The following is a 23,696-nucleotide window of genomic DNA, read 5'->3' on the forward strand; positions in this document are numbered from 1 at the left end:
GCATGACCCAATGTGGCACCATACTTCCTATGCACGTTATCTCGCAGAACAATAAATGTTTTTTTTTTTCAAGTTACTATGTGAGTTCTCAGAAAGTATTTTTGCAGGAAATGTAAGAAACGGAGAGGACTTGCAGTAATGGCGAAGCCTTGCTGATTTTGTCTAGGCCCCTTTTCGCACAATACCCTGCTTCACATGCGTTTCCTCGATATTGGTTTATGTCTCTAAGGTTTAGGTACATGACTGCTGCTATGATCGACAATAATACGCTGGAATGTTATGAGCAATCATGTACTGGATATTTTTTCGCACGAATTTCTGCAATACGTTCGCCCAGCACGTGTTTGTCGCGAAAGGTATGCTCGCTGATGAGCAGCTCATAGCGGCAAATGGCCGTCACAGCTGTCGTCGCCACTAGCAATGCGAATTCCCAAACTAATTGATCTCGATGGCACAGCCCAGGCGTCGCATACGACTTCGTCTGCCGTGGCCTCGCAGGCATGCCTCATCACTCCCAGGGCGTGCTTGAGAAGCGGCCCGAAGTATGCGGATGCGCGGCCGCTCGGCACTGAAAAAGAATATTTCCCTCGTTCAGCGATGCTAGGAATGTCCCGGATTGAAGCTTCATTTTCACCCCTACCCGTGCGGTTTCACCGAACCGTTCACGTGGAACGACGACAAGCCTCCGAAAGGCGAAACCAAGCCCTAGAACTATATTTATACCGACTGAATCGCCACATGAGGAAATGATGACGTATTATATAGGCGCAAGTGATGGCCTCGTGTGTCCTCTATCTTCAACATGCTTTATTCAAGTTGTTATTGCTGTTGTTCTCACATCGCTTGTGCGCAACTGGCAGACGATGCGGGTCACGAGACGGTATCACGATAATCTACTTAACGCGACACACGTGAACGTTGTTACTGTCATACTCGCCGGCAGACAGCCTGGTGAGGCATTCTGTAGCATAGCGCAGTCTGTTTATTTCCTAGAGAAAACGAATCAGTATAGGCACCTTGCCTGGCGACGTTAATGACTAAGAACCGAGCGCATCAGGCACTTGTTGGCGCACACTGTCTATCGCATCGTATCAATTAATAACCAGTGGCGTTTACATGAATGCGACAAGTGGCTCATTGCATCGCATTTCAAGTGCATCGCATCCATGTAAACGGCTGTAATGCGCTAGGGAGGCGAATCGCATTGATGCGGCTGGAGAGTGTTGTAGATCGAAGCGGGGTAAGTCGTGTCACGCAGTACATGTAAACTCTGGCGTATCGCACTGAGGGAAAGAAGCAAAGAGAGACGGCGGCCGGGGCTGCCATGTACTCTCCTCCACTCAAGGCGGAACGCGCAAACTGCCGCAAACAGGTCCTGGCTTGTTTCGGACGAAGATGAATGCGCCCCATGTAAACGCTGTCACGTAAGTATTAGCGTGATACGCTAAGAAACACGATACGCTAGTGTCGCATTCATGTAAACCCCGTGTACGTTGCACTGGGCTCGCGTTAAGAACCTCAGGTGGTAAAAACCAACGCGGAGTCCCCCACTACGACGTGCCTCAAAATCAAATCGTGATTTTGGCACGTAAAACCCGAGAATTTTTAATTCATGTAACCGCGGGCAGTCGTAAAACCTTGCTATGTATTGTCTAACCGTTGGGCAACACGTGAGATGCCAAGTCGGAAGGTATATGCAGAAGCAAACCTGAGGCTTCATCGGCACAAGTTTCCCTGAAACATGTGGTCGCGGTTCTCCAGTTGGCGTCATATGTATTTGTGTAACGATCAATTCATTCTCTGGCATAAAAGCTTGGCCAGGGAATGCCAGCAATACAAACAAAATATTTAATAAACACTCTTATCACTGGCTAATGTGCACTCAGAGTTGAACAGTTAACCGCTGCTACGTCTTCACATGCCCAGTGACGTCAAAAAAGGAAATGCTTCGAGTCCTAAACTCGTCGCGATGACTGAGTGACTAGTGCATTCTGCAGCTAAACAAGGCGTCGCGGCAGCTTCGATTACCGGATAAACGTGGAGTGAACGACATATAAAAACACTCGCCTTCCAACACCTGCCAAAGTTTTCGGCCGGGGTAAAATCAGTTTTCAGGCAAGATTATGAAAGCTTGAACTCTCACACAATCTGGTAAGTTTTGAGTGCCAAGATGATTATTGTATGCCTCAGGGTTTCTAGTCGTTTTGTTTGTTCGAGAACACAACTGCATTATAGGATAGGTACGATTGCGTAAATAAAGGACTATGCTGAGCATAGCTCAACTGTTTCATCTCTACGGCTAGACCAACCCCCCCCCCCCCCCCCACGTCAAGCTCACCTGTTAACGACCGGATCGGGTGGTTTCGCTAAATATATATATATATATATATATATATATATATATATATATATATATATATATATATTGTGGGCATTTCTAAGTCACTTCTTCGTTGGCTGCTCATGTTCATCATCATATCGGCTTCTTCGTCTTCATCGCTTGTGGGGACTCATCTTGAGACTGATCTGTGCCTTGAGTGTGATTGGTCCGCCCCGTCTTCGCGGCGCATTAAAGGTCGCGTTAACGCTACGTCGCAATAATAATAATAATAATAATAATAATAATAATAATAATAATAATAATAATAATAATAATAATAATATTTATTTATGCACACCAAGAACAAATACATAGTAGGCGGGCCTGTCGAAGCCTGAATGGCTTGTGTGACTAGGCCCGGCAGCGCCGGCAGCAGCGATGAGGTCAGCGTATATACATATAGACGTTACCTTAATGCCGACAAAAAATTGTGCAAAGAAAAAAAATTAGATACATGTTATTCCAATGTAGCGTGAACATATTTTCACGCTTACATAGACAACAAAAATTAAATACATGTTATTCCAACGTAGTGAACATTTTTTTCACGCATGTATAGACCAAAAAACAAAAATTAAAAACATGTTAAGACAACGTAGTGAACATTTTTTCACAGATATATATATACGTACAGGTTAAGGCAACCAAATTACATCCAATAAACATATACCCATACAAAACAGAAAAACTCAAATGGAAGATGACATTTTCTTTAAAGCCCTTTTTGACTGAACCGAGAAAATTTCGTCACGCAGATCATTAAAGATTTTTGGCACATAGACAGATCGTCGTGCCTCACCATACCTAGTTGATGAACGAGGAACTTTAAAACGCTTGTTGTCCCTCAAAAGTCGAGGGGCTACGTATTTCTCTCTGAATTGGTCGTTCCAAAAATGACGAAGAACAACAGTTTGCTTAAATAACGATTGAAATGAAGGAAAACCTAATGCTGAAAATAAATTTTCATCTGACACCTGGCCACAGCCATAGGCAACACTTTTCAAAATATTTTTTAATAAGCTGTCAATTCGTGTTTGCCATCGCAATGCGCAGAAAGCGAATACGGTGATTCCATATCGCAATATGCTGTACGCGAGAGCATGCACTATGGTTTTCTTTACCGATAATGGAGTAAAACCTTTTATATTAAAAAGCAACCAAGCGACACTCCTAAGTTTGCCACACAGATAGGCCAGATGATGCTGCCACGACATGCTGCTATCAATAAATAAACCGAGATATCTCACACAGTCTACATACTGAACCGGGGCACACGTACATGAAACGCAGTGCTGGTCATGCAAGAATACTGGGATGTTTATTGTTGTGGTCTTTAAGGGATTTCTAAAACATGTTAACTGTGTCTTCTTGATATTTACATTGATACAATTTTTCGCAAACCAGTGCATTAATTATTAATATAATAATAATAATAATAATAATAATAATAATAATAATAATAATAATAATAATAATAATAATAATAATAATAATAATAATAATAATAATAATAACAATAATAATAAAACTGCATACTAAATGTTAAAAAATGTTTTGAGAAGAAATAGCGCCATCAAGTCCCCTCTAACGAACGTAAAGTGGAACAAAAATTACTTTTTGGCTCGTGTTCGGGCAAAAATTGGGCATGGGAGCGCCTTGGAAAACATATGCAGGATAGAATATTTTAAAGTACACTTTGCTTGCGCCAAATTATGACACTTCATCGGAGTAAATGTTCCTTTTGGCAATAAAAAATTGCCATTATTTGGTTCTAAAACATACAAATTCAGAAAACACCGAAAGGAAGAAGATGGAAAGAATCAACTTGGCAACTGCCACCGGAAGGGCGTCAACGTCTGCCGATACTCTTTAGGAAGGAGGGGATTGAAATGTCCCAGAAATCCAATTTTTTTTTTACTGATAATTGAGAATTGTGTTTTATGTTGAGCTTTTTTTATTATCTTCCCAGGGATCCTAAGGGCTGTCAGTCTCGACTGTGTACTACTTGCAGGATAGCATCCCGCTATAGCAGTAGTTATTATCGAGGAAGTTCTCGCACTTCAGAAGGCTGATTACCTTCACATACCGCTCTCCTATGACTAGCTCCAGATTCCTGTTATCTTTCCGCGAGCTTTTCATAAGAGAGAGCACTCGCTGGAATAGCAGATCGATGACATGGACAGAAAGAAGAATTGAAATTCCAGCAAGGCTTGGTCAGTTGAAACTTGCACATTGTTCAAGATATGTGCAAAATACTCAGGCGTTGTAATGAGATATCCGGCTCTGAATCTCTTCAGACATTAGTGTGGGACAAATGCCTGTCTCAAACAGGACATTTTAATTTCCCGACTATGGCCTCTGCAGGGCAATCCCGTCAAATCTAGGTGGAAGCGGTTGGTAGGCATACATAATACATCTACGGCTGCACCCGCTCGATCTACCTATGCAGAAAGAAGAAAAGACATTTCAGCCATCAATTGCAGTTTTATTAGCCTATAAATCAACTTGTTCTTTTTTCGCTTCGCAAATAATGAGTGAGTTCTACAACAGTATTAGTTACCCGAACCTACCGTGATGTGGTCATTCAGTGCTTGACGTTCCATCGCTTAAAAGATTGGATTTCCTTGAAGCCCTCCCGCATGTTAATCAACTGTCCGCAAACCGTATAAACCTATTAGTTCAAGTAGTTTTGCCATGTTTGTCGCTTACGTTGTTTCATTTCACACTATATCTGCATCTGACCAACTCTAACGACTACTGTAATGACATAACACAGACTACGTTCTGTGTCATGTCAGCTGGCATTCCCCTGCCATTCTAAGTGCAATCAAGAAATGTATGCAGGTGATGCAGCACTAATTCAAAGTGATGTCGCTGCTCGCTGTTTTTGATTGGAATCGAATCAGATCAGGTTTTCTAATGATATGGTGTGAGCGTTTGCATGACTTTGCCTTGAATAAACTAAAAAAATAGTTCATCCGTTATTTGTCATGAACTTAGGCTCACAATGCAGAAATATAAAAGGCGCAGTCTACTAGCATTGTGGCAGAATAAGGCGGCTCAGAAGCTAATCATTATGGAATTTTGACTCAACTCGAAGTCCAGTGGACATGAGTTTCGTTTTACAGAAACATGACACTCACGACGGCCACTCTAAACACTCGGCTAAAAGGGGTCTACTTTGAAAGCTCGAAGCTTTTACTCGTTAATGGATGGAAATAAAAATCATGAGCCATTGCACTCTGTGAAGGTGGATGACAAGCGAAGCTGTTTAGCACACGACACAGACATGACACATAATTTTGAACACAATTAAGAACACATTTATTGTCTTGACCAGTGGTCATTATTTGTTTCGATCGGTGGACAATTGGTATTTGCGGCCCTCCAGCGCCTACTTTGCATCTCTCGCATCTGTTCTCGCTGTCACTCTTCATTGGCGCGTTGTTCCTCGGGAGTCCGAACTACTCGCGGCCTCACCATTACGACGACATAAGAGAAGGGAAATTCAAAATGGAGAACGGCAACTTGTCTTTCTTTGTTTGTTTATATACCACCACCACGGGAGAGCGGAAGGAAAGGAAACTAGATACGCAAGCGCTTGGAACGCCAACAAAGAGAGGGTGGGTGCGAACGTAGACATGGCCGACGCAGGTCGCACAGCGGCAAATCTTTGAAAAACCTTTATTTTCTATCTAGGAGTGTACTGAACTTGAAAATGGTGCCTATTGATAACTAATCTACTTAAAGTACATATCCGAGGGACGCCGACGAACGCGCGACTAGGAGCAAGAGCGCGTCCGCGCGGGACCTGAGGTTTTCCTTACGCACACGAAAAATCCACGCAACCTTAGTCATAATCAGCTTCGCTGTGATATAAATATCGAAAGTGTTACTTTCTTTGAAATTCCAAAGAGGCGCTTTCCTTTAAACGATCAAGAAAGGGCTGATTCGCTACCGACGCATTCGCGTTATGCTGAAACATTCGCCCACCAAAAAAAAAAATGTGAAAATTTTGATTACTTCATCAGATCGGCACTCAAGGAGGCCGAAAACAACACGCTACTTGTGCTAGGTGACTTCAACGCGATGCATCCGACTTGGCGTTACAACCTCACTTAAACGAAAGGAAACACCATCCACTCACTCATTCAAAAACACACACTCACACTCCTCATAGACCCAGACTTTGCAACTAGAGTAGGGAATAGTGTATCAAGGGACACATGTCCGGACCTTACCATGATCAAGAACCACGAAAAGGCCACATGGAGAAATGTGGAAGAAACGCTGGGTAGCGACCACCACATCCTGGAGGTTACCATTTCGCTCAAGCATACATGCGAACGCATCCGTCAGATCTTATTGACGGATTGGACGGCATTTCGTAAAGCGTCAGTTCAACAAAATAAAGAAAAGAAGGATATCACATCACTGCAAGAATGAACGAGTGAGCTCAATGAGTCGATCAGGCAACACTCGAAGCGGATGCAACTCACCACGGAAAATCCGGTGGTAGACCAACATCTCGTGCATATGTGGGACGATCGAAGAGGCCTTTTGAAAAGATGGCCCAAACAAAAACATAATAGAAAACTAAAATTGCGCATAGCGGCTCTTACACAACCGGCGGAAGAATAAGCTACTGTCTTGGTGCGCCAAAACTGGCAACAAATGTGCGTCAGCCTGAGTGGAAGACTCAGCTCGTCCAAAACGTGGGCAATCCTAAAGCACCTATACTGGACCCAACCAAAAGCAAGCAACAAACCTCGCACACGATCAGACGCATACTTCTCAACCAACCGGGGTCGGATGAAGAGATTCTGCGGGAGCTCGAGGCAAAATACATCCGCGATCACACACGGAAACAAACATCTATAACAAACTATAGTGGGAAGCCAAATGAAGACCAAGATCGCCCATTTGAAATCACGGAAGTCTTGACAGCGCTTCACTCCCTAACTCGAAACGCAACACCCGGACAAGATGGGCTCCCAAATAAAATCCTGAGAAACCTGGACGACAACCCAATAGAAGCCCTAACGACTTTCTTTTATACCCATTGGGAAGCGGAAACACTACCAAATGAATGGAAGCACGCGAACTCATTCCGAAACCGGGCAAGCCTCCAGGTCTCACCAACATGCCGACCCGTATCTCTGACGTCGTGCCTGGGGAAACTTTTCGAAAACGCGGTGTTCAATCACATGAAGCCTCACGTAGATGACACGGGTTTCTTTCCTGATACAATGTACGGCTTCAGGCTGCATTTGTCAACTCAAAACGTACAGGCGCTCCCAGAATAATTCGGAACGCCACACGCGCGGCCGCTCGCCGGCGCAGCGCGCCCATGGAAAAAGTAGTACCATGGTCTGCGCGTGACGCGGTCTCCCTAGCGAGCAAGCGTGGTTCCCCATGTGCATCTAGTTTGCGTTGCGTTGCTCCACAACGGTAGCCCTAGGTGCCCCTTAACGTTTTGTCAAGGGCGGCTAGGCTGGTGGCGTCTGTGACAAGCTGTATCTGCGCATGCACGCGCATTGGAGCATAAGCGCTCGTGCGTGCATGTTCGTGTGCTTGGGCGCCTTTTTTTCATTTTTCATGTGGGCCGTATTTATCATTTGCTCAAAATATGTATGGTAGCCGACCGTGACTATAGCACTGGCAAAGGGTGGCATTTTGGTCTGATGCAACCATGGTGATATCGGTGGCTCTATTGATAAAGAGATACGAACATATTTCAACCATACCAGTTACACGAACGCCGCCCTATTCTAATCGAAGCAGCATGCCGAAAATAGTGCGCGTGGATGAGCGGAGAACTCTAATTAAGCTCTGCTCACAAGGTATACCTCAACGCCAGATATGCCGCCTCACAGAAAAGTCTACAAGTGCGGTCAACCAAATAATCCGAACAGTTCGCAACCTGCAAGCCAGCGAGGAAACAATTAGAAGGCGCATGCGAGAGGCTAGTCTTCGTGGATTTGTCGCGGCACAAAAGCCACACCTTACGGAGCGCCAAAAACGCCGGCGCCTTGAGTTTGCAGGGCATATGAGCGCTGGACGACTGAAGAATGAAAGGAAGTCATATTCTCAGATGAATCGACATTTCCATCTATAGATGGGATCAAGAGCTCCGCGTATGGAGACCATACAACTGCACGCTTCCCCCCCCCCCTTTTTTTTTTTCTGATCTTTTAAGCACAAATTCTTCGAACGCGCAAAGGGTATTCAATCTAGAAGGAGCATTATTTCTTCCCTTAATTCCTTTCGTGTCGATACGAGCCTGGGTATATTTCCGAGATCTACAGCAGCGGCCGCTGTGCTGTCAACGTTTGGGAAAGCAATTAGCAAGGAGGGCCTCGGTCCGCTAATCCGACTGTCCTCATCGTTCACAGCTGAAGCTTACTGCGAAATTCTGGACTACCACCTATTGCCATACGCTCTGGACGTGCCGTTTAAAGATGGCTGCTATTTGTTCCAACAAGACCCGAGCCCGGTACACACCGCCAGAACTGTGATCTTCAAGAACGTGGTGTTCGCGTTCTTGACTGGCCTCCCAAAGGTGTAGACTTCAATGTTATGGAGAACGTGTGGGGCACGATGAAGAAAAGTTTCTCCAAGCTGAATTTTGGAGGTGCCAGTGCCGACGAGCTCTGGATCGCCACAACGCGCGAGTGGAAGCGCCTTGGTGAGAGGAGGGACTTCGTAGGTGCGCTCTACGAGTCAATTCCACGCCGGCTACAAGCTGCTCTCGCGTGGACGGCGCATTCGCGAGTTATTGATAGCGGAACATGCCAACCGCTTTAGACGAAACGCAGTTACGTTTCGATCCCTTTTGTTTTCTGTGCAAAAAATAAACCCAGTGTTCTTCCTGTCATTTAGATTTACTATGTTTTCCATACTTTTTTTTTTTTTTTGCATTCAGCTCACTACAGCCTATCCTTGATTATCATTGTATATTCCTTCTGAGCAAAAGAAAATGAGTACCTAGGCCAACAAACGCAGACACTTGATCAAAATGTAAGGATACTCGCTACCAATGGTCCAGATTCCGTGACTGATAGGCGCGAACCACGTACCGAGGAGCGCAAATAAGTGACTGGAGTCGTGAAGAGTTTATTAGAGTGCCCTTTGCATGAACTCACTTCCTGTGCGTGAAATTGGCCTTGATGAACGTGCCGCCTTATTTCATTTTGTACACTGTTTTATTGCCACTATCGCAGACACACCTGTTAAGGAAGCGGTCATGTAATAGTCGAAATTGTCCTCGTATTACAAAACTAGTAGTAACACGGATCGGGAGATAATTTAACAAGAACTAATAGTTCGCAGAACATGCTAACATGGTTGAAAATAAGGTAGCGATGCCGTTGTAGCCAAGCCGCCTCACTCGCATGTAATCACGCAAAGCATTGCTATCTCCAGATAATGGCGAATATACACTGCAAAGAATCCACAAGCCTTTATTAACACGAAAGTGTTTTATGCCGGGGTCCACCAAGACTTCACTGACGTATTTCCGTCACGGAAATACGTCATAGAACATAATACAAAGAAAGAAACCAGAAGAAAAAGTTCCACAAACATGGAAAATTTGGAAATCGAACCCACGACCTCTCGGTCCGCGACGATAGATCGCCGAGCGTTTAACCCATTGCGCCACAAACGCATTTGCAGAGAGCTACACAGACGCGCCTTATATATCTAAAGCCCAGACCACACGTACGCTTGCAAACGCGCGCAAGCTCGCGTCCGCACGCCCACGCATGCGCAGACGGTGCGTCACGGCTCGTACGCGTCGAAACGCGGCGCGATCTCGGTGATCAGCTCCTCTCAGTTATCGCGCGCCTGGGCTGCCTCGCTGCCTCGCGTCGGCGCGCCTGGCTACGCAGCGACGGCGCGGTACATTCAACTCTCAGTTAAGCAGAAATATATCATGCAAGAAAGTGCTTCTTCTTCACTTTTCGTGCTGATCTAACAGCTCCAAAAAGATAATTACGTTTATAGATATCGAAGCATTTTGAAGCACTTTGAAGCATTTTGAAGCATTTTGATACGAAGTGGCGTCTGCCAAGGTGTAAACAAGTGAAGCCAGTGGCGCGCGCTGTCGCGCGTATTTGTGGATGCAAACCGCCATTCCTCGCTAGGCGCGGCAACCGCAAGGCGCGTAGACGCGAGCTTACGCGCGTCCGCAAGCGTACGTGTGGTCTGGGCTTAACACTCCTCCGTGTACCCGCGCTCTTGCTCGGGGCGGTGCCGCCGCCTACGAGCAGAAAAGAGAAGTACTGCATTATGACACTAACGCGCACCGACAGTGAACGCTTCGGTGGTCTCAGCACTACGACGCCTCGATGCCAGCATTCGAAGGGACGCTGGCATCAAGAAGCACTACCAACGCCACCTAGGTGGCGTTCACCGTACTCAGCACAGCGGAGCGTGGCCTCCGCAATTAGCTCTGAAAATGTTTCTGAAGTTGATCGCGGAGGCTGCAATTACGACGCGCTGTACGCGCTGATTTGACTCGGTGACGATTCAGTTACGTGCTTTGTCTTGCGCGTTGTATTAGTGTGTCAGTTACGTGCTTCGTCTTTCGCGTTGTGCTAGCGTGTGCAGCGTAGTGCAGCTTCCATATGCACGACGGTTGCTCATGGTCATCGACGTTGGTAGTCGTGATGGAGGAGACGTGCCACCAGGCGTCAGCGTGGGTGCATCAACGCCTAAGGGCGCTTTAGCCACAAAACACCAATAGACATTATATATCAATGTGCAATAAACATTACACTACTTCTGTGAAGACACGTTTCACTTTCGTGTTCTATACCGATTCCTATATAAGAGGGATCAACCACATTTTTTTATAGATAACGGTGCATACTGTGCTACAGACCACCTACAGACATTCATCCGCCCAGCCCCATTGAACAAAGCTGAAGGGCACCTAGCGCTACCCTTTTGGAGCAAGACAACGCCAATCTAGATGCACTAGGGAGCGAAACTTGCTCGCTAGGGAGACCGCGCATGCGCAGATCTTGCATGTATTTATCCGCCCGTGCGCTCCGCCGACAAGCAGCTGGGTGTCCGACGTTCCGAATTATTCTTGGAGCACCTAGCTGTACTACTCCAATTGAAGGAAGACGTACTGAACCATGTCACCACACATGAAAAATGCATACTCGCACTGGACCTTAAAGGCACGTTTGATAACGTAGCTCATGAGGCCATCCTAAAAAACTTATCGCAACTAGGTTGCGGCGAACGAATCTACAACTACATTCGAGCACTCTTAACGGACCGCACGGCAATGGTAGGCGTGGATACCCTGAGAACCAAGGAGAAAAAGGTTCCAAATAGAGGCACTCCTCAGGGATCAGTCATATCACCTTTTCTAATCAACGTCGCCATGAAAAACCTCCCAGAGAATCTAGAGAAGATTCCGCACCTTCGTCACGCATTATATGCGGATGACATTACCATTTGGACAACACGAGGCTCGGATGGAGAACAGCAGGACGCCCTGCAAGCGGCGGCAGACGCTGTCACCGAATACGCGAAAGAGTGCAGCCTGGAACGCTCCCCAGAAAAATCTGAGCTCCTAGTTCTCAAAAAGTAATCCAGGAGAAAAAGCACAGGTAGAGAGGCCACACAAATACACCTCAACCAAAAACCTATACCCAGAGTCCAAACACTCCGCATATTAGGTGTCTACATGCAAGATAGTGGTCGCAATAACCACACTGTAAACGCACTAAAACAAATTGCCTACAGCGTAGCTCGCATGATCAATAGAGTTGCCAGTCGCAGACATGGCATGAAGGAAGAAGACCTACTACGCTTGACTAAGGCCCTTATCATCAGTAGAGTCACGTACGCGACACCTTATCTGAACCTAGCGTCAACAGAAAAGGCAAAAATAAATGTGTTACTGCGGAAAGCGTATAAACAAGCCCTCGGCCTTCCTCCAGGCACTGGAACAACGAAACATTTGTCCCTGGGCATCCACAACACCTTAAAAGAACTAATTGAAGCATGGCGACATGCGCAAATCCCACGCCTCAACCTCACTAGAACAGGCAGAGCAACTCTTCGAAGGTTGCAATACCCCGTGGCGACAACCAACAATCAACAAGTACTCCTCAAGTCCCTACACGAGCAAATAATGGTGGCCCCTGTTCCGCGTAACATGCACCCGGAATATCACTTGGGCAGGAGAAATGCACGAGCGATAACAATAGAAAGGAGATACGGCACTCTCTCCACTGCTCGCTGGACAGATGCGGCCATGTACCCGAATGGAGACGGCATAGTAATCAGCGTGGCTGGACACAGACAGCAGGAACTGGTATCCGCCTCCGTTCGGACGCAGAACGTCGCCGCAGCAGAAGAGGCCACCATTGCCCTCGCCATCTCGGCGTCGAGACAAAACGAAGAACTATATATTTTTACAGACTGTCAGTCAGCATGTCGAACCTACGCGAACGGCCATCTACATAAAATAGCATGCCATATTCTTAATCGCCTCAACGAAATACCCCGCACCACGATAATTTGGACATCGAGACACGAAGCCGTCAGCGGAAACCATCGTGCACACACAATAGCCCGAGGTCACTGCAAACGGGCACTGCAAGAGACGCCAGAAGACCCAAGTCCCGAAACACTGCACACTTACAACGATATACTGCAGCCCAACCGCTTTTCGAGAAGAACGATGCCGTCACCACACCCATCCCTCACTGGAGCTGAAGACACGACCTGGAGGCAACTCCAGACCAACACCTATCCTCACCTCACACTCCTTCACGCGATGAACCCCACCCTTTATCAGCCCCTTTGTCCTTTCTGTACAGAGCGAGTTACCCTCTACCACACCACATGGGCATGCCAAAATATCCCCAATAACTCCCCAAATCGAAACGCAACGCACGAGCAGTGGGAGATGGTGCTGACCAGCTCGGCACTGGAGGACCAGCGAAAGCTAATCGCCAGAGCAGAAAGTGCTGCCACCGATGCTGGGGCCCTGGACTGAAGGCTCCACCCACCACGGAGATCGACGCTTCTCCGTGCCCCATCAAAATGAAGTTTTGTCACTCTCTCTCTCCACTACATATCCGGGAACTCTTCAATAATACTGAGCTTCATCAAGTTAAGAACATATTGTCACTTAATTTTTCTTCGAGGGGACGCACTTAATATAACGGCCTCCGGATAAAGCTGGTAATGTTTCCGGTGAGTACTCTAGCCATTTTCTGCGTTTACGTTTGTAACGGCCTTTTCCTGAAACGAATATTCGAGGACAAACATTTTTTTTCTCGCTTGTTCCTTTTAGCGCTAAATTTACCCGTTCTTTGCCAAGCTTTGAGAATATTGCACACGTAGCGAAGTAAGCATGCAAGGACCACAGTACAGTGTGATGTCCTTATTATCTTTTTTTTTCTGGAAAGGAACATTAAAAAAGAGAGTCTCACTTTACTCGAACGTTTTCTATAGCGGAAGATAACTCCAAAGGAAAAGTCTTCAAACATTTATTATCCAGAAAGCACGCAATGGAAGTGGTTCAGCTGCTAAAGTGATAGACATGCAAGTGCGACGAAAAGCGGCCGATAAGTGCGATTATTACGCATGGCAGTCATCGACATGTATTGTAAAAACGAAAAAAAAAGCAAGAAAAAACGCACGAAAAAAATAAATAAAACAAGAGCTATCTCATGGCTGCGCTCACGGGAGATGCGCAAAAGACGACGCAACCTTCTGATTTCACGGAGCTACTAACAAAAGAAAAGGATCGTAATAGCAGAAAGCCAAACCATATACCCGCAGGTGCAAGAAAATACGCGGAGGAAGCAGAATGAGACTGCGAGGTGCGGAGAGAGAGAGGTGGGGCGGAGAGGTGGAAAGTGAACTCACTTCGCTCGTGGAGGAAAAGTAAAATTTCTTGCCGGGGCACTTTAGTCGGCGCGCGATAATGCTCAAAGCCCCGAGGTGAGCAGTTAATAGCGGAGAAATCATCGCAAGTGAGGCTCCTTCTCGAGCGACCTCGCGTGACCCAAGAGTAGCGTGGCCGTGGCCCGGGGAAGGCGCCGATAAAAGCTCGCCTCGGTCGCCCCCTGCTCCCGATCACCGAATCGCTGACTGTCGAGGCGACGGGGCTTGCCGGGTTTCATCAAGCCTGCGCGTGATTCGCTACTGTATGCGTGGCTTGTTTAAGATGCCCGTTATAGAGCGGCATCATGCGAAAAGCTGTGGGGTGTATTGCTGGTCCTCAAGGACATGTATAGGCGGCATATCGTGCAAAGGAGGGGAGCACCTCGACTCGGTTTTCCTTCGTTCCGTTTGATACCTTGATCAAAATCATTGGGCGAAGACGGCCATACGCCAGCGGGAATATAGCATGACAGTAATGATTGTTAGGTAAAGTTCTTCGTTCGAGTCCTTCTGGAACATTTTAGTTCTTTCGATGAGTATTTGTACTTATTTGTCTCCTTGAAGTGCCACCATTTATGGAACTAGCAGAGTAAACCGCATTCTTAGCCGGATATTCTTACGTCACTAAGTTAAGGTGAATCTATCAGAGGAGATTTAGTGATAAAGAAAATAAGGAGCGAAGAGGACAGACGTCTCCGCAGAGCAACAGCAATGGGGGCGGTAAAGGAAGACATCTTCTTTCATAATGACTTCTTCCGGTGAGTGACTTATAGGGGAGTGAAGGGAGGAGGAGGAGAGAAAGAGAAGGCAGGGATGTTAACCAGAAATGCGTCTGGTTGGCTACCCTACTCTGGGGGACGGGAAAGAGGTAATAGAAAGATGAGATATAGAGAGGAGGGGGGGGGGGGGAGGCAGGAAACGGTGAGCTCGCGCACGCACGTGGAGGGCCTGAATAATTCAAAGGCGTTCACATAGGCCAGTCGTCCTCAAGAAAGACAACAGTACCTTCACAGCTTTGTGGGCCGACGAGCGATGGGGACGGTCTTCAAGGAGCACCTGCACGGACAACGGTCGATCGTCAAGTCGTCGCAATGCGTTCGATAAAGTTTGTCTTTCCGACTGAAATCGATCGCAGTGACACAATAAATGTTCTATGTTCTCTTCGCTGCCGCAGACGTCGCACGCAGCACTTTCGGTCATTCCAATCAAAGCACAGTACGCCTTCGTGAAAGCCACTCCCAACCACAGCCGGTATAGAAGCGATGCCTCACGTCGGTGAATCCCGGGTGGAGGTCGGAGTTGGAGCGAAGGGTTCAGTTCGTGTAGCCTGGTGCGCCTTATATTTGGGGTGTTCCACTCTGTTAAAGAGAGCTTCCGTGCCAGGTGACGAAGCTGCCTTCCAGCGTCTGTCCTGGAAAGAGGAATGGAAACGCTGTGTTCTTGATGTGACTCTCGGGCAGCTTTGTCAGCGAGATCGTTTCGACTGATCCCGCAGTGGCCAGGTAGCCATTGGAAAATAATTTCGTGGTCTGTCTGTTTGACGTCGTGGTGAAGGTTGACAATTTTGTACGTTAGTTGTTCGTGAGATCCACGTAGGAGAACTGCCTGCATAATTTGTAAAGCCGGTCTCGAGTCGGAAAACACGGCCCATGTACCAGGACTCTCTGCGTCTATAAATTGAAGTGCACTGCGCAGAGCCGTGAGCTCTGCAGCCGTGGACGTCGTGACATGTGAGGTCTTGAATCGCATTGTTATTCCTCTCGTCGGTATAAACACAGCACCGCCAGAACTGGTCGATGTAGTCGATCCGTCCATATAGACGTGCACCTGACTGCTGTATCTCTCGTACAACAGGGGTAAGCTCAATTGTTTTAGTGCAGATGGTGATAAATCTGACTTTTTCTGAAGTCCTGGAATTCTAAGTTGGACTTCAGGACGGCACAAACACCATGGAGAAGACACCAGCCTGGCCGGAGGTGCGTACCCCGATGTAATCGAGGCACGATATGCACTGACAGTTGTGCTATATGACGTGCGGGGTCTTTCCACGGTGAGTGCGGCGAGGTGGTGGCAAGGAGTCCGGGCAATGTGCCTGACATGTGCACGCATTGTCTCGATGGCGATGTGCGTTGTGATTGAATAATATTGAGCAATGGCGATAGTTTCAGCCGTTGACGCACTGCGTGGTGCTCCAAGGCATATCCTAAGAGCTTGCGCCTGAAGGCTCTGAATTGTACGCAAGTTAGTTTTGCAGGTGTTGGATATAACAGGTAGGCTGTACCGGAGGAACCCGACAAACAACACCCTGTATAGCTGTAACATGGATTGTGTGGATACCCCCCAGTTCTTTCCTGCAAGGAACTTGAACAGATGGCAAATAGCCATCAGGCGCTTTTTCACGTGGTTGACGTGAGGAGTCCAGGACAGATCGCTGTCAATCACAACTCCCAAGAACCTGTGACTCTTGCTGAACGATATCACTTGTCGGTTGATTGATATGCCGTATGCAGACATTGGCTTCCGCGTAAATGCCCCCCACTGCGCACTTTTCCCACGTCACCTCCAGTCCTTGTTTACGAAGGTAGCATGATGTCGATGAGGCCGCCTTCTGAAGCCGAGCGCGAAGGTGAAGCCGTGTCACCACCGACGTCCAGATACAGATGTCGTCGGCGTAGATAGAGAGTCGAACGGTGCTTGGCAAGTTCGCGATTAGTCCAATAAGGGTCAGATTAAAGAGCGTCGGGCTTAGTACTCCGCCTTGAGGGACTATACCGGGGTGTCGGGCCATACCCGGTGAGCACGTAGAATGATCGCATCTGTAGGTAGCTGCGAACCCAGAGGTATGTCTTGCCCCCAAGTCCTATTACTTCTAGCGCTTTAAGGATGGCTTCATGGGTGACGTTGTCGTAAGCTCCTTTAACGTCTAGAAACAAGGTAGCAGACAAGCGTTTACAGGCCTTCTGGAATTCGACATACGTTACCAAATCGACAACGTTGTCTATAGACGAACAGCCGCGCCTGAATCCTGTTAACGTGTCTGGGTAAATTTCATAGTGCTCTAGGTACCACTCCAGTCGCGTTAGAACCATCCGTTCCATTACTTTTCCCACACAACTTGCAAGCGCGATCGGACGGTATGACGAAATGTCCAAAGGCGACTTGCCAGCTTTGAGGAGCGGAATCAGGCGACTTGATTTCAATTCCTGGGAAACGGTGCCTGTCTGCCACGAGTCGGTGTACACGAGCAAGAGTGCCATTCGAGCTCGTTCACCAATGTTACACAAAGCGCGGTATGTAATGCCATGTGGTCCTGGGGCTGAGGAACGCCTGCATAAAGCGAGCGCAGCTTCAAGTTCGTCCAGAGAAAAAGGGCACTCCATACGGGGATCACGTGAGGATGGTGAGTGGTCAGGAGTCTACGTTCCAGTGGAACTTGCTACACCGGCAATCCTCCTACAGAAGGATTCTGCGACTTCAATCTCGCTGCATTGTAGGTAAAGGGCGAGGGAATTAAATGGGTGGCGCTGTCCAGGGGTTGCGCGGAGGCCCCGAACAGCTCTCCATATAAGATACAAAGGCGTTCGGGGATCCAGAGACTCGCAGAAAGACGCCCATCGTTGTGAAGCCAGCTTATTCATTCGACGCTGTATTTTCTTCTGTGTGCGTCTGGCCAATCTCAAATCATGAATGGACTTTGTGCGCCTATATCTTCGTTCCGCACGGCGTCGAAGTGCGCGAAGTTTCTCTAGCTTGATGTCGAATTCGGTGCGTTTGGAGCTTTTCAAAGTCGAATGTGTGGCAACCTGTAAGGCACCTTTTATTGCGTCCCCTAGGCTGGATGGCGTCTCGTCTCGACAGAGGTCTTCCAGGATTGATTTAAATTTCGGCCAGTCGATGGATTGGACGGCAATGCAGCACTTGGAGCTAGTCAGCCCCTCAGTCGTGAGATAAGTTGGGATGTGGTCACTTCCCCGCGTTTCCAAGTCCGAGAACCATTTAACTCTTCTGTTAAAGGAGCGCGAAACAAAGCTGAGGTCAAGACAGCTACTATACGCCGTTCCTCGCAGATAGGTGGGGCTTCCGTCATTTAACAAGCAAAGTTCTTTTTCAGAAGCAATCGACACCAATCTTCAGCCCCTCGAGTTAATCTTGGAGCTCCCCCAGAGGTAATGGTGGGCATTGAAATCTCCAGTGATAACCCATGGCTGTGGAGTCGTCAAAATTTCCCGTAAGCGCTCGCAGTTTAGACGACTTGATGGTAATAGGTAGGCTCCCAGAATTGTGAAGGTGACCTTGCTCTTCTTCACAGTCAAACACACGTACTGGTTTTCATTGTCAGGTGGCACTTGATGATGAACATATGTCAAGTCACAGTGTATGAAAACAATAACCTTGCTGCATTGCCCCTGGGCGGAAGACGTAATGCACTCATACCCGGACAGTCTGATGGGATATGACAGGTTTGGCTCACAAATGACAATAATGGGAAACTGATTTACGAATACAAACTGTCGAAAGTCGGACATACGCGACTTAAGTCCTCTGGCGTTCCATTCAAAGACAGATGCATTCTGGACCTCCTCTCTGAACGATGACTTCTGGCGGGCCATTGCTTACCCTAGGGCCGCAAGCACTGGACCCAGGGCGTCCAGCACCTGCAGCGCGCTCTGCGCCGACGGGGTTTTCATGTTGCTGAGTAGAACTCGCATAGCATCCATCAGTGACCGCAACATTATTATAGGGGAGTGGAAGTGTGCTGAATGAATTGGCTGGTGACGGGGCACGAAGTAAATAGTTCACTGGACCGTATTACGAAAATCGCTTACGCTGGAATTGTTCGTAGAAAAATAATTTCACCAATCCTGATGCTGGACATGTTATTAGCGAACGTGGCCGGCCAATGGCAAGCAGCACTTACTAACGAAAAGCTTTGTAAATGTGGCCCAAGATATCTCCTGTCTGCCTCAGCTACTTTTAAGCTCCCTAGCTTCCTTTTTAAAATATAAACTTGATGTATAGGCTAGGTCCTTTACGTCCGCGCCAATTTGGCGCAGAAAACACACTATAGCCCCCGTCGCAATATTATTGGCTTACTCAACACTAATTAGAATGACCGACAATGCTTCGTGTGATGTCTGCGGCTGCGTAGAGAAAATCGACCACTTATCGTGTGACTTTCCTCGATTTGAATTACAATGACAGTAACTCTCCAACGGATTGCGACGACTAGACGACCTCATGTTGTCCGTACAGAGCTATACTGGAACACCGTCCCCATCGCTCGTCCACCCACAAGACAGTGAAGGCACTTTGGTGCTTCTTGAAGACGACAGGCCTGCGTGGATGTTTTTGACTGCATGATGCCATCCGCGTGCGTGCACGCATTCACAGCGTTTTTTACTCCCATCTCTTTCTTCTTTCTATTCCTATCTCCCCTTCCGCCAGCGATGGTAGCCAACTAGACGGTTTTCTGGTTAGCATCCCTGCCTTCTCCCTTTCTTTTCTCCTTTCCTCTCCTCATCTCAACGCGCAGGAGTGGCTGATAATCCTCGGGCATCTACAAGCAGTTAAGACGAAGTAAATGTCACATGCATATGGTGCCCCCACAGACCTATTTATTTTGTGGTTACACTAGCTTCTCGGTCACCAAAATTTCAATTCTGTCAAAAGAAACATTAGCGTTAAGTCAACTTTTGTGCCGAAAGCACTTTTTCGTTTGTGCTTCATTGAAACCGCAGTCAATTGAAGATCTTTGTGAACTGTACGTATTGTTAGATACGGCTCGCCGTGCGCCTGCTGCCGCTGCTTGGTGTTGTTGTGCCTGGCAGTCCTTCTGGACAAAGGTTGCTTCACCGGAGAGCGTGCAGCTATGGAATGCCATCCACGCTTCATCGTCTTTTCGACGTCAAACAGCTGGCGACAAATCCAAAGTCACCTCAAGATAATTGACAAGCGATTATGTGTCGCGTCTTCGTCTGTGCGACGACCCAGAGCTGACGAACGAGATAAGTTCTTGGGCCCCAAAATGTAATTGGCCATCGGCCATGTGCGTCTCTAAACGGCAACGCTAGTCTTTGTGTGCTTCACTCAAAGCACTAGCGCCCGCCTGAATAACGACGGGGCCCGGCGCAGACTATTGGCAGGCAGACAAAGAACCTCCCTTCAGGCTGACCACAACCGCTGTATTCTTTAGAAACGGTGGCGACAGTCAAGCCTACAAAGAACCAACACTGTCAATTTCCGCGGAACAGCGTCCACCCGGGTTTCACCTGAAATTGCCTCTTCATTGCATCGACAGCGAGTCGAAGGTTGGACACCAGAGGTGGAGTCCGGCGAGATGGTGCGACACCATGGGTGGGATTTTGCGGACTGTTCTGCAATTCCAATTAGCCGAGACAAGGACGTTGAAGCGTCAGCACACTATAGCCCGCAATATCATCTCTGGCCGGCGGGCGTTAGACGTTTCCGGACACCGACCTGGCAGAGGGAACTACCGGCCGTCCCGGACGCAACTTCAAACCTCGGAAATAAAACAGTATTCAGCAAGGGGCTTCGGCTCTACCCGTTCGTTCGTGAATCCTTTCCGTTATGCTGCGGCATGCGGATGAGCACACAAACGGATGAACGACTAACGGATGAACCAACAGTGCATGTTTTTCCTTGTCTTATTATCTGATGAGCACTAACGGGAATATCCAGGACGAACTTCTGTGTCTGGTTTAAACTGAATCACGCCATTTGTAATAATCTAGAGTAATTTCATGTTAAACAATTAGTTGACATTGTCACGAAAGCTGACCAGACGTTCTAACTTTGATCGAGAAAAGTTATTCGGGTTTCTCTTTTATTCTTTTGGGAACGGGGTTGGGGTAGCTGGGAGAGATATTTTTCAGTTTTTTGAAGGTTTGTCGAAAACTGAACTTTTTTTTACCAGGTCTTCATCCGACCTTATCACGTATAATGGTACCGCCGGCTGTTAGCACTGGTCCTATGCATCAGAGCAGCCTGATCCTCAGCAACTCTCTGACCAAGCTCCAGGCAGAACGTTCCAAAGCGATATGAGAGTGTCGGGAACGGATACAGGAGCAATATTCCGCAATATGCACTACCACAGCGCCACAGTTTCACAAAAAACGTGGCGCTCAACGTACAGATATAGTAGGTGTAACAGTCCCAGTAGATGTAACACAGTAGCTGTAACAGTTGCGGAGCCACGGTAACTACCATTATATCGAACGTCATCTGACAATAGCCTGGCCAGATCTGGCAGCCGAATCAACGGGATACTTGCAGCACCTTCGAGTAGGGTGCCTACATGCAACGCCGTTTTAGGGTGGTGACAGCCTTTGTAAGGGTACTTGCCGCCGCCAGCTAAACTGGCGGGTTAATTGTGGGGACAAAAATGGCGAAAGATCAGCCGACAGACCACACTTCCCGCAACCCTTGGTGACGTGAAATTAATTAACTTGTTTTAATAAACTTTGGCCTCAGCAGCCAGAGACAAACGGCACGTCTACGTTTTCGTTAAACAGATTAGTAAGGACAGTCTTTATTACAGCACACTTCGAAAAGCACCCTTCATATATTATGTACAACTGGAAGGCAACGACAATGCTTAATGCAGTTCACATTCTTGGCGTGAGATAATCCTACCACGAGCACGCCATCGTGCCTTATAACTTCTTGCTTTATATGTGTCACACGACATGCAATAGAAAAGTAAGTTTGATATGTTCATATAAAAGGAAAAGGCAACTAGTATATATTAAAGATGTATGCAGGTTTCTTGTCCACACTGGCGGAAAACTAAATTAAAGAAGTTTAATAGATCACGTGCCAACATGAGTACAGCCGCGACCACGTCTGTGTAAGCGCGCGAGCAGCCGGCCTTGCTCTGTGGGGCGACGCCTTGCGGCAGTTGCGGGGTCTGACGAGGTGTGCCAAGGAGCATGCGCGGCCTAATAGACATGCAGATCAGCGCACGCTGCTTTAAACCAGAAATGATGTTGGCAAGTGCACGTGTTTTGCCAGTTGTGCGCATTACCCGAGGGCGCCGTCTTACTACGCGCGATCACAAGGGAATTGCGAACGTGAGTGATAACGCGTGTGATTCTGCATGATATGAAAAACTATGTCTTCATCAACCCCAGATAATGTTATCACCCAATGAAATGACAACATCGCATACATGCTGCCTATATTAGATATAGAAGCCAAACCTTTTCGCAGAATCTATTCGCAACGGCTCCCCGACTCGGAGGGGATGAGCGACGCGCACCTGCTATAATGGGGCGCACAATGTGCCAAAGAGCGATATGCGCAGCTACCCGGCGCCGTATGTGCACAGTTAACAGGGTCCTTCAGGCTGCTTATTATGAAGGATGAATTAGTGATGCTCCCCGTGCATGTCGACAGCGGGTGACATCAGAAGATGAGGACCGTTAATCGTGGCAGCAGCTTTGACCGGTCCTTACCTAAGCGCCAGAGAAATATGGGACGAAGTTGGACTCAGAAATATCAGCCTTACGACAATCAAGAGACGGCTTCACGAAGCCGGTATAAGGAGCAGAGTATCAGCGCAAAAAGTGATGCTGGATGAAAGACGCCGCAATGAGTGACTTGAATTTAAGTCTGCGGTGGAGTCTTGGTGCCGGAACAACTGGCGCGCGGTTGTGTTCACGGATGAGGCCTCGTTCTGTACCTGTTGGGACCAGCAGAGGAGGTTGTGGCGTCCGCGCAACTGCCGGTATGTCACGTATTCCTACCGTTGTTACTGGCTGCGAGCGCTGGGTAGTTCCCTACTTCTTTAAGGAAAAGCATTGCTTGGAAATGAAAGCGCCTTTTGTGTAATCTCAAGGTTCTGGGCAGTTACGACATGTAATACGATAATATTTAACTTCAGCATTGCAACTAATACTTTTTTTGTTCCTGCATGGTCTCTGAGTTCGCCTTACCGAAGTTTTAATTAACATCAAGCTGGTTTACCAGAAAATGTCAACGCAATAGCTGTTAGGTTTATGCATATGTCGATGACTCATCTCCCGCAGGTACGACTTGTCTTGTGTACTCGTTCAAGCGGGTGCACCACTGTTCACGTGTGGGGCGCGGTCAGCCAGACAGGTTTGGGACGATTGCATCGATTTTTAGGGAAGATGACCTCTGAAACGTACATAGACGTTTTGGAGACAGTGCTCATTTCGCGTGTTCTCGTTGGCCCCTTCCCGGATGGACTTTACTGACTACAACAGGACAACGCACCAGTCCACACATCTAAAGCAGTGCAGCAGACGCTGGACAATTTAGGTGTGACAAGGTTAAAATGGCCTGCGAGAAGCCCCGATTTAAATATCATAGAAAATGTATATACAGACTGATGAAGTCAAATCTAGCCAAA

This window comes from Dermacentor silvarum, chromosome 1, assembly GCF_013339745.2.
Source record: "Dermacentor silvarum isolate Dsil-2018 chromosome 1, BIME_Dsil_1.4, whole genome shotgun sequence".
Lineage (NCBI taxonomy): Eukaryota > Metazoa > Arthropoda > Arachnida > Ixodida > Ixodidae > Dermacentor > Dermacentor silvarum.